Source organism: Heterodontus francisci, chromosome 21 (genome assembly GCF_036365525.1).
Source record: "Heterodontus francisci isolate sHetFra1 chromosome 21, sHetFra1.hap1, whole genome shotgun sequence".
NCBI classification, from domain to species: Eukaryota; Metazoa; Chordata; class Chondrichthyes; order Heterodontiformes; family Heterodontidae; genus Heterodontus; species Heterodontus francisci.
The window spans coordinates 18,474,860-18,486,819 of record NC_090391.1 but is presented as its reverse complement, the minus strand read 5'-3'; positions in this window follow the sequence as shown (position 1 = coordinate 18,486,819).

Here is an 11,960-nt window from a genome sequence, read left to right as displayed (position 1 = left end):
TCTCCCCATATTCCTTTATGTATCTAATACTCATCCCACTGTCCTGCTATCTCCCCATAGTCCTTTATCAATCAAATACTAATCCCACTGTCCTGCTCTCTACCCATATTCCATTATCAATCTAATACTAATCCCACTGTCCTGCTCTCTCCCCATATTCCTTTATCAATCTAATACTAATCCCACTGTCCTGCTCTCTCCCCATATTCCTTTCACAATCTAATACTAATCCCACTGTCCTGCTCTCTCCCCATCGTCCTTTATCAATCTAATACTAATCCCACTGTCCTGCTCTCTCCCCATATTCCTTTGTCAATCTAATACTAATCCCACTGTCCTGCTCTCTCCCCATATTCCTTTATCAATCTAATACTAATGCCACTGTCCTGCTCTCTCCCCATATTCCTTTATCAATCTAATACTAATCCCACTGTCCTGCTCTCTCTCCATATTCCTTTATCAATCCACTACTAATCCCACTGTCCTGCTCTCTCCCCATATTCCTTTAACAATCTAATACTAATCCCACTGTCGTGCTCTCTCCCCATATTCCTTTATCAATCTAATACTAATCCCACTGTCCTGCTCTCTCCCCATATTCGTTTATCAATCTAATACTAGTCCCACTGTCCTGCTCTCCCCCCATAGTCCTTTATCAATCTAATACTAATCCCACTGTCCTGCTCTCTCCCCATATTCCTTTATCAATCTAATACTAATCCCACTGTCCTGCTCTCTCCCCATATTCCTTTAACAATCTAATACTAATCCCACTGTCCTGCTCTCTCCCCATATTCCTTTAACAATCTAATACTAATCCCACTGTCCTGCTCTCTCCATATATTCCTTTATCTATCTAATACTAATCCCACTATACTGCTCTCTCCCCATAATCCTTTATCAATCTAATACTAATCCCACTGTCCTGCTCTCTCCCCATTTTCCTTTAACAATCTAATACTAATCCCACTGTCCTGCTCTCTCCCCATAGTCCTTTGTCAATCTAATACTAATCCCACTGTCCTGCTCTCTCCCCATAGTCCTTTAACAATCTAATACTAATCCCACTGTCCTGCTCTCTCCCCATATCCCTTTATCAATCTAATACTAATCCCACTGTCCTGCTCTCTCCCCATAGTCCTTTATTATTCGAATACTATTCCCACTGTCCTGCTCTCTCCCCATATTCCTTTATCAATCTAATACTAATCCCACTGTCCTGCTCTCTCCCCATATTCCTTTATCAATCTAATACTAATACCCCTGTCCCGCTCTCTCCCCATCGTCCTTTATCAATCTAATACTTATCCCACTGACCTGCTCTCTCCCCAAATTCCTTTAACAATCTAATACTAATCCCACTGAACAGCTCTCTCCCCATAGTCCTTTATCAATCTAATACTAATCCCACTTTCATGCTCTCTCCCCACAGTCCTTTAACAATCTAATACTAATCCCACTGTCCTGCTCTCTCCCCAAAGTCCTTTATCAATCTAATACTAATCCCACTGTCCTGCTCTCTCCCCATATTCCTTTATCAATCTAATACTAATCCCACTGTCCTGCACTCTTCCCATAGTCCTTTATCAGTCTAATACTAATCCCACTGTCCTGCTCTCTCCCCATATTCCTTCATCAATCTAATACTAATCCCACTGTCCTGCTCTATCCCCATAGTCCTTTAACAATCAAATACTAATCCCACTGTCCTGCTCTCTCCCCATCTTCCTTTTTCAATCTAATACTAATCCCACTGTCCTGCTCTCTGACCATATTCCTTTAACAATCTAATACTAATCCCACTGTCCTGCTCGCTCCCCATAGTCCTTTATCAATCAAATACTAATCCCACTGTCCTGCTCTCTCCCCATATTCCTTTTATCAATCTAACACTAATCCCACTGTCCTGCTCTCTCCCCATATTCCTTTAACAATCTAATACCAATCCCACTGTCCTGCTCTCTCCCCATATTCCTTTAACAATCTAATACTAATCCCACTGTCCTGCTCTCTCCCCATATTCCTTTATCAATCTAATACTGACCCCACTGTCCTTCTCTCTCCCCATATTCCTTTATCAATCTAATCCTAACCACACTGTCCTTCTCTCTCCCCATATTCCTATATCAATCTAATACTAATCCCACTGTCCAGCTCTCACCCCATCTTCCTTTAATAATCTAATACTAATCCCACTGTCCTGCTCTCTCCCCATAGTCCTTTAACAATCTAATACTAATCCCACTGTCCTGCTCTCTCCCCATATTCCTTTAACAATGTAATACTAATCCCACTGTCCTGCTCTCTCCCCATAGTCCTTTAACTATCTAATACTAATCCCACTGTCCTGCTCTCTCACCATATTCCTTTATCAATCTAATACTAATCCCACTGTCCTGCTCTCTCCCCATATTCCTTTAGCAATCTAATACTAATCCCACTGTCCTGCTCTCTCCCCATATTCCTTTATCAATCTAATACTAATCCCACTGTCCTGCTCTCTCCCCATATTCCTTTAACAATCTAATACTAATCCCACTGTCCTGCTCTCTCCCCATATTCCTTTATCAATCTAATACTAATCCCACTGTCCTGCTCTCTCCCCATATTCCTTTAACAATCTAATACTAATCCCACAGTCCTGCTCTCTCCCCATATTGCTTTAACAATCTAATACTAATCCCACTGTCCTGCTCTCTCCCCATATTCCTTTATCAATCTAATACTAATCCCACTGTCCTGCTCTCTCCCCATATTCCTTTAACAATCTAATACTAATCCCACTGTCCTGCTCTCTCCCCATAGTCTTTTATCAATCTAATACTAATCCCACTGTCCTGCTCTCTCCCCATATTCCTTTATCAATCTAATACTAATCCCACTGTCCTGCTCTCTCCCCATCTTCCTTTATCAATCTAATACTAATCCCACTGTCCTGCTCTCTCCCCATAGTCCTTTTACAATCTAATACGAATCCCACTGTCCTGCTCTCTCCCCATATTCCTTGAACAATCTAATACTAATCCCACTGTCCTGCTCTCTCCCCATATTCTTTTATCAATCTAATACTAATCCCAGTGTCCTGTTCTCTCCCCATATTCTTTTAACAATCTAATACTAATCCCACTGTCCTGCTCTCCCCCATATTCCTTTATAAATCTAATACTAATCCCACTGTCCTGCTCTATCCCCATATTCCTTTATCAATCTAATACTAATCCCACTGTCCTGCTCTCTCCCCATATTCCTTTATCAATCTAATACTAATCCCACTGTCCTGCTCTCTCCCCATATTCCTTTATCAATCTAATACTAATCCCACTGTCCTGCTCTCTCCCCATATTCCTTTAACAATCTAATACTAATCCCACTGTCCTGCTCTCTCCCCATAGTCCTTTATCAATCTAATACGAATCCCACTGCCCTGCTCTCTCCGCATAGTCCTTTATCAATCTAATACTAATCCCACTGTCCTGCTCTCTCCCCAGATTCCTTTATCAATCTAATACTAATCCCACTGTCCTGCTCTCTCCCCATAGTCCTTTATCAATCTAATACTAATCCCACTGTCCTGCTCTCTCCCCATAGTCCTATATCAATTTAATACTAATCCCACTGTCCTGCTCTCTCCCCATATTCCTTTAATAATCTAATACGAATCCCACTGTCCTGCTCTCTCCCCATATTCCTTTATCAATCTAATACTAATCCCACTGTCCTGCTCTCTCCCCATATTCCTTTATCAATCTAATACTAATCCCACTGTCCTGCTCTCTCCCCATATTCCTTTATCAATCTAATACTAATCCCACTGTCCTGCTCTCTCCCCATAGTCCTTTATTATTCTAATACTATTCCCACTGTCCTGCTCTCTCCCCATATTCCTTTAACAATCTAATACTAATCCCACTGTCCTGCTCTCTCCCCATAGTCCTTTATCAATCAAATACTAATCCCACTGTCCTGCTCTCTCCCCATATTCCTTTATCAATCTAATACTAATCCCACTGTCCTGCTCTCTCGCCATATTCCTTTAACAATCTAATACTAATCCCACTGTCCTGCTCTCTCCCCATATTCCTTTAACAATCTAATACTAATCCCACTGTCCTGCTCTCTCCCCATATTCCTTTATCAATCTAATACTAATCCCACTGTCCTGCTCTCTCCCCATATTCCTTTAACAATCTAATACTAATCCCACTGTCCTGCTCTCTCCCCATATTCCTTTATCTATCTAATACTCATTCCACTGTCCTGCTATCTAACCATAGTCCTTTTTCAATCAAATACTAATCCCACTGTCCTGCTCTCTCCCCATATTCCTTTATCAATCTAATACTAATCCCACTGTCCTGCTCTCTCCCCATATTCCTTTAACAATCTAATACTAATCCCACTGTCCTACTCTCTCCCCATATTCCTTTAACAATCTAATACTAATCCCACTGTCCTGCTCTCTCCCCATATTCCTTTATCAATCCAATACTAATCCCACTGTCCTGCTCTCTCCCCATATTCCTTTAACAATCTAATACTAATCCCACTGTCCTGCTCTCTCCCCATATTCCTTTATCAATCTAATACTAATCCCACTGTCCTGCTCTCTCCCCATATTCCTTTATCAATCTAATACTAGTCCCACTGTCCTGCTCTCCCCCCATAGTCCTTTATCAATCTAATACTAATCCCACTGTCCTGCTCTCTCCCCATATTCCTTTATCAATCTAATACTAATCCCACTGTCCTGCTCTCTCCCCATATTCCTTTATCAATCTAATACTAATCCCACTGTCCTGCTCTCTCCCCATAGTCCTTTTACAATCTAATACGAATCCCACTGTCCTGCTCTCTCCCCATATTCCTTGAACAATCTAATACTAATCCCACTGTCCTGCTCTCTCCCCATATTCCTTTATCAATCTAATACTAATCCCAGTGTCCTGTTCTCTCCCATATTCTTTTAACAATCTAATACTAATCCCACTGTCCTGCTCTCCCCCATATTCCTTTATAAATCTAATACTAATCCCACTGTCCTGCTCTCTCCCCATATTCCTTTATCAATCTAATACTAATCCCACTGTCCTGCTCTCTCCCCATATTCCTTTATCAATCTAATTCTAATCCCACTGTCCTGCTCTCTCCCCATATTCCTTTATCAATCTAATACTCATCCCACTGTCCTGCTCTCTCCCCATATTCCTTTAACAATCTAATACTAATCCCACTGTCCTGCTCTCTCCCCATAGTCCTTTATCAATCTAATACGAATCCCACTGCCCTGCTCTCTCCGCATAGTCCTTTATCAATCTAATACTAATCCCACTGTCCTGCTCTCTCCCCATATTCCTTTATCAATCTAATACTAATCCCACTGTCCTGCTCTCTCCCCATAGTCCTTTATCAATCTAATACTAATCCCACTGTCCTGCTCTCTCCCCATAGTCCTATATCAATTTAATACTAATCCCACTGTCCTGCTCTCTCCCCATATTCCTTTAATAATTTAATACGAATCCCACTGTCCTGCTCTCTCCCCATATTCCTTTATCAATCTAATACTAATCCCACTGTCCTGCTCTCTCCCCATATTCCTTTATCAATCTAATACTAATCCCACTGTCCTGCTCTCTCCCCATAGTCCTTTATCAATCTAATACTAATCCCACTGTCCTGCTCTCTCCCCATAGTCCTTTATCAATCTAATACGAATCCCACTGCCCTGCTCTCTCCGCATAGTCCTTTATCAATCTAATACTAATCCCACTGTCCTGCTCTCTCCCCAGATTCCTTTATCAATCTAATACTAATCCCACTGTCCTGCTCTCTCCCCATAGTCCTTTATCAATCTAATACTAATCCCACTGTCCTGCTCTCTCCCCATAGTCCTATATCAATTTAATACTAATCCCACTGTCCTGCTCTCTCCCCATATTCCTTTAATAATCTAATACGAATCCCACTGTCCTGCTCTCTCCCCATATTCCTTTATCAATCTAATACTAATCCCACTGTCCTGCTCTCTCCCCATATTCCTTTATCAATCTAATACTAATCCCACTGTCCTGCTCTCTCCCCATATTCCTTTATCAATCTAATACTAATCCCACTGTCCTGCTCTCTCCCCATAGTCCTTTATTATTCTAATACTATTCCCACTGTCCTGCTCTCTCCCCATATTCCTTTAACAATCTAATACTAATCCCACTGTCCTGCTCTCTCCCCATATTCCTTTATCAATCTAATACTAATCCCACTGTCCTGCTCTCTCCCCATATTCCTTTATCAATCTAATACTAGTCCCACTGTCCTGCTCTCCCCCCATAGTCCTTTATCAATCTAACACTAATCCCACTGTCCTGCTCTCTCCCCATATTCCTTTATCAATCTAATACTAATCCCACTGTCCTGCTCTCTCCCCATATTCCTTTATCAATCTAATACTAATCCCACTGTCCTGCTCTCTCCCCATAGTCCTTTTACAATCTAATACGAATCCCACTGTCCTGCTCTCTCCCCATATTCCTTGAACAATCTAATACTAATCCCACTGTCCTGCTCTCTCCCCATATTCCTTTATCAATCTAATACTAATCCCAGTGTCCTGTTCTCTCCCATATTCTTTTAACAATCTAATACTAATCCCACTGTCCTGCTCTCCCCCATATTCCTTTATAAATCTAATACTAATCCCACTGTCCTGCTCTCTCCCCATATTCCTTTATCAATCTAATACTAATCCCACTGTCCTGCTCTCTCCCCATATTCCTTTATCAATCTAATTCTAATCCCACTGTCCTGCTCTCTCCCCATATTCCTTTATCAATCTAATACTAATCCCACTGTCCTGCTCTCTCCCCATATTCCTTTAACAATCTAATACTAATCCCACTGTCCTGCTCTCTCCCCATAGTCCTTTATCAATCTAATACGAATCCCACTGCCCTGCTCTCTCCGCAGAGTCCTTTATCAATCTAATACTAATCCCACTGTCCTGCTCTCTCCCCATATTCCTTTATCAATCTAATACTAATCCCACTGTCCTGCTCTCTCCCCATAGTCCTTTATCAATCTAATACTAATCCCACTGTCCTGCTCTCTCCCCATAGTCCTATATCAATTTAATACTAATCCCACTGTCCTGCTCTCTCCCCATATTCCTTTAATAATCTAATACGAATCCCACTGTCCTGCTCTCTCCCCATATTCCTTTATCAATCTAATACTAATCCCACTGTCCTGCTCTCTCCCCATATTCCTTTATCAATCTAATACTAATCCCACTGTCCTGCTCTCTCCCCATATTCCTTTATCAATCTAATACTAATCCCACTGTCCTGCTCTCTCCCCATAGTCCTTTATTATTCTAATACTATTCCCACTGTCCTGCTCTCTCCCCATATTCCTTTAACAATCTAATACTAATCCCACTGTCCTGCTCTCTCCCCATAGTCCTTTATCAATCAAATACTAATCCCACTGTCCTGCTCTCTCCCCATATTCCTTTATCAATCTAATACTAATCCCACTGTCCTGCTCTCTCGCCATATTCCTTTAACAATCTAATACTAATCCCACTGTCCTACTCTCTCCCCATATTCCTTTAACAATCTAATACTAATCCCACTGTCCTGCTCTCTCCCCATATTCCTTTATCAACCTAATACTAATCCCACTGTCCTGCTCTCTCCCCATATTCCTTTAACAATCTAATACTAATCCCACTGTCCTGCTCTCTGCCCATATTCCTTTATCTATCTAATACTCATCCCACTGTCCTGCTATCTCCCCATAGTCCTTTATCAATCAAATACTAATCCCACTGTCCTGCTCTCTCCCCATATTCCTTTATCTATCTATTACTAATCCCACTATACTGCTCTCTCCCCATAATCCTTTATCAATCTAATACTAATCCCACTGTCCTGCTCTCTCCCCATATTCCTTTAACAATCTAATACTAATCCCACTGTCCTGCTCTCTCCCCATAGTCCTTTGTCAATCTAATACTAATCCCACTGTCCTGCTCTCTCCCCATAGTCCTTTAACAATCTAATACTAATCCCACTGTCCTGCTCTCTCCCCATAGTCCTTTATCAATCTAATACTAATCCCACTGTCCTGCTCTCTCCCCATAGTCCTTTAACAATCTAATACTAATCCCACTGTCCTGCTATCTCCCCATCGTCCTTTATCAATCCAGTACTAATCCCACTGTCCTGCTCTCTCCCCATATTTCTTTAACAATCTAATACTAATCCAACTGTCCTGCTCTCTCCCCATATTCCTTTATCAATCTAAAACTAATCCCACTGTCCTGCTCTCTCATATAGTCCTTTATCAATCTAATACTAATCCCACTGTCCTGCTCTCTCCCCATTTTCCTTTATCAGTCTAATGCTAATCCCACTGTCCTGCTCTCTCCCCATAGTCCTTTATTATTATAATACTATTCCCACTGTCCTGCTCTCTCCCCATATTCCTTTATCAATCTAATACTAATTCCACTGTCCTGCTCTCTCCCCATATTCCTTTATCAATCTAATACTAATCCCTCTGTCCCGCTCTCTCCCCATAGTCCTTTATCAATCTAATACTTATCCCACTGACCTGCTCTCTCCCCAAATTCTTTTAACAATCTAATACTAATCCCACTGAACAGCTCTCTCCCCATAGTCCTTTATCAATCTAATACTAATCCCACTGTCCTGCTCTCTGCCCAAAGTCCTTTATCAATCTAATACTAATCCCACTGTCCTGCTCTCTCCCCATATTCCTTTATCAATCTAATACTAATCCCACTGTCCTGCACTCTTCCCATAGTCCTTTATCAGTCTAATACTAATCCCACTGTCCTGCTCTCTCCCCATATTCCTTCATCAATCTAATACTAATCCAAAAGTCCTGCTCTCTGCCCAAAGTCCTTTATCAATCTAATACTAATCCCACTGTCCTGCTCTCTCCCCATATTCCTTTATCAATCTAATACTAATCCCACTGTCCTGCACTCTTCCCATAGTCCTTTATCAGTCTAATACTAATCCCACTGTCCTGCTCTCTCCCCATATTCCTTCATCAATCTAATACTAATCACACTGTCCTGCTCTCTCCCCATATTCCTTTATCAATCTAATACTAATCCCACTGTCCTGCTCTCTGACCATATTCCTTTAACAATCTAATACTAATCCCACTGTCCTGCACTCTCCCCATAGTCCTTTATCAATCAAATACTAATCCCACTGTCCTGCTCTCTCCCCATATTCCTTTATCAATCTAACACTAATCCCACTGTCCTGCTCTCTCCCCATATTCCTTTATCAATCTAATACTAGTCCTACTGTCCTGCTCTCCCCCCATAGTCCTTTATCAATCTAATACTAATCCCACTGTCCTGCTCTCTCCCCATATTCCTTTATCAATCTAATACTAATCCCACTGTCCTGCTCTCTCCCCATATTCCTTTATCAATCTAATACTAATCCCACTGTCCTGCTCTCTCCCCATATTCCTTTAACAATCTAATACTAATCCCACTGTCCTGCTCTCTCCCCATAGTCCTTTATCTATCTATTACTAATCCCACTATACTGCTCTCTCCCCATAATCCTTTATCAATCTAATACTAATCCCACTGTCCTGCTCTCTCCCCATATTCCTTTAACAATCTAATACTAATCCCACTGTCCTGCTCTCTACCCATAGTCCTTTGTCAATCTAATACTAATCCCACTGTCCTGCTCTCTCCCCATATTCCTTTATCAATCTAATCCGAACCACACTGTGCTTCTCTCTCCCCATATTCCTTTATCAATCTAATACTAATCCCACTGTCCTGCTCTCACCCCATCTTCCTTTAACAATCTAATACTAATCCCACTGTCCTGCTCTCTCCCCATAGTCCTTTGTCAATCTTATACTAATCCCACTGTCCTGCTCTCTCCCCATCGTCCTTTAACAATCTAATACTAATCCCACTGTCCTGCTCTCTCCCCATAGTCCTTTATCAATCTACTACTAATCCCACTGTCCTGCTCTCTCCCCATAGTCCTTTATCAATCTAATACTAATCCCACTGTCCTGCTCTCTCCCCATATTCCTTTATCAATCTAATACTAATCCCACTGTCCTGCTCTCTCCCCATATTCCTTTATCAATCTAATACTAATCCGACTGTCCTGCTCGCTCCCCATATTCCTTTATCAATCTAATACGAATCCCACTGTCCTGCTCTCTCCCCATATTCCTTTTACAATCCAATACTAATCCCTCTGTCCTGCTCTCTCCCCATATTCCTTTATCAATCTAATACTAATCCCACTGTCCTGCTCTCTCCCCATAGTCCTTTAACAATCAAATAATAATCCCACTGTCCTGCTCTCTCCCCATATTCCTTTATCAATCTAATACTAATCCCACTGTCCTGCTCTCTCCCCATATTCCTTTAACAATCTAATACTAATCCCACTGTCCTGCTCTCTCCCCATAGTCCTTTATCAATCTAATACTAATCCCACTGTACTGCTCTCTCCCCATATTCCTTTAACAATCGAATACTAATCCCACTGTCCTGCTCTCTGCCCATATTCCTTTATCAATCTAATACTAATCCCACTGACCTGCTCTCTCCCCGTATTCCTTTAACAATCTAATACTAATCCCACTGTCCTGCTCTCTCCCCATATTCCTTTATCAATCTAATACTAATCCCACTGTCCTGCTCTCTCCCCATAGTCCTTTATCAATCTAATACTAAACCCACTGTCCTGCTCTCTCCCCATAGTCCTTTATCAATCTAATACTAATCCCACTGTCCTGCTCTCTCCCCATAGTCCTTTATCAATCTAATACTAATCCCACTTTCCTGCTCTATCCCCCTATTCCTTTATCAATCTAATACTAATCCCACTGTCCTGCTCTCTCCCCATAGTCCTTTATCAATCTAATACTAATCCCACTGTCCTGCTCTCTCCCCATAGTCCTTTATCAATCTAATACTAATCCCACTGTCCTGCTCTCTCCCCATATTCCTTTAACAATCCAATACTAGTCCCACTGTCCTGCTCTCTCCCCATATTCCTTTATCAATCTAATACTAATCCCACTGTCCTGCTCTCTCCCCATATTCCTTTATCAATCTAATACTAATCCCACTGTTCTGCACACTGCCCATATTCCTTTATCAATCTAATACTAATCCCACTGTCCTGCTCTCTCCCCATATTCCTTTATCAATCTAATACTAATCCCACTGTCCTGCTCTCTGCCCATATTCCTTTATCAATCTAATACTAATCCCACTGTTCTGCTCTCTCCCCATATCCATTTATCAATCTAATACTAATCCCACTGTCCTGCTCTCTCCCCATATTCCTTTATCAATCTAATACTAATCCCACTGTCCTGCTCTCTCCCCATAGTCCTTTATCATTCTAATACGAATCCCACTGTCCTGCTCTCTCCCCATATTCCTTTGTCAATCTCATACTAATCCCACTGTCCTGCTCTCCCCCATATTCCTTTATCAATCTAATACTAATCCCACTGTCATGCTCTCTCACCATATTCCTTTATCAATCTAATACTAATCCCACTGTCCTGCTCTCTCCCCATAGTCCTTTAGCAATCTAATACTAATCCCACTGTCCTGCTCTCTCCCCGTATTCCTTTAACAATCTAATACTAATCCGACTGTCCTGCTCTCTCCCCATAGTCCTTTCTCAATCTAATACTAATCCCTCTGTCCTGCTCTCTCCCCATATTCCTTTATCAATCTAATACTAATCCCACTGTCCTGCTCTCACCCCATATTCCTTATTCAATCTAATACTAATCCCACTGTCCTGCTCTCTCCCCATTTTCCTTTATCAATCTAATACTAATCCCACTGTCCTGCTCTCTCCCCATATTCCTTTATCAATCTAATACTAATCCCACTGTCCTGCACTATGCCCATA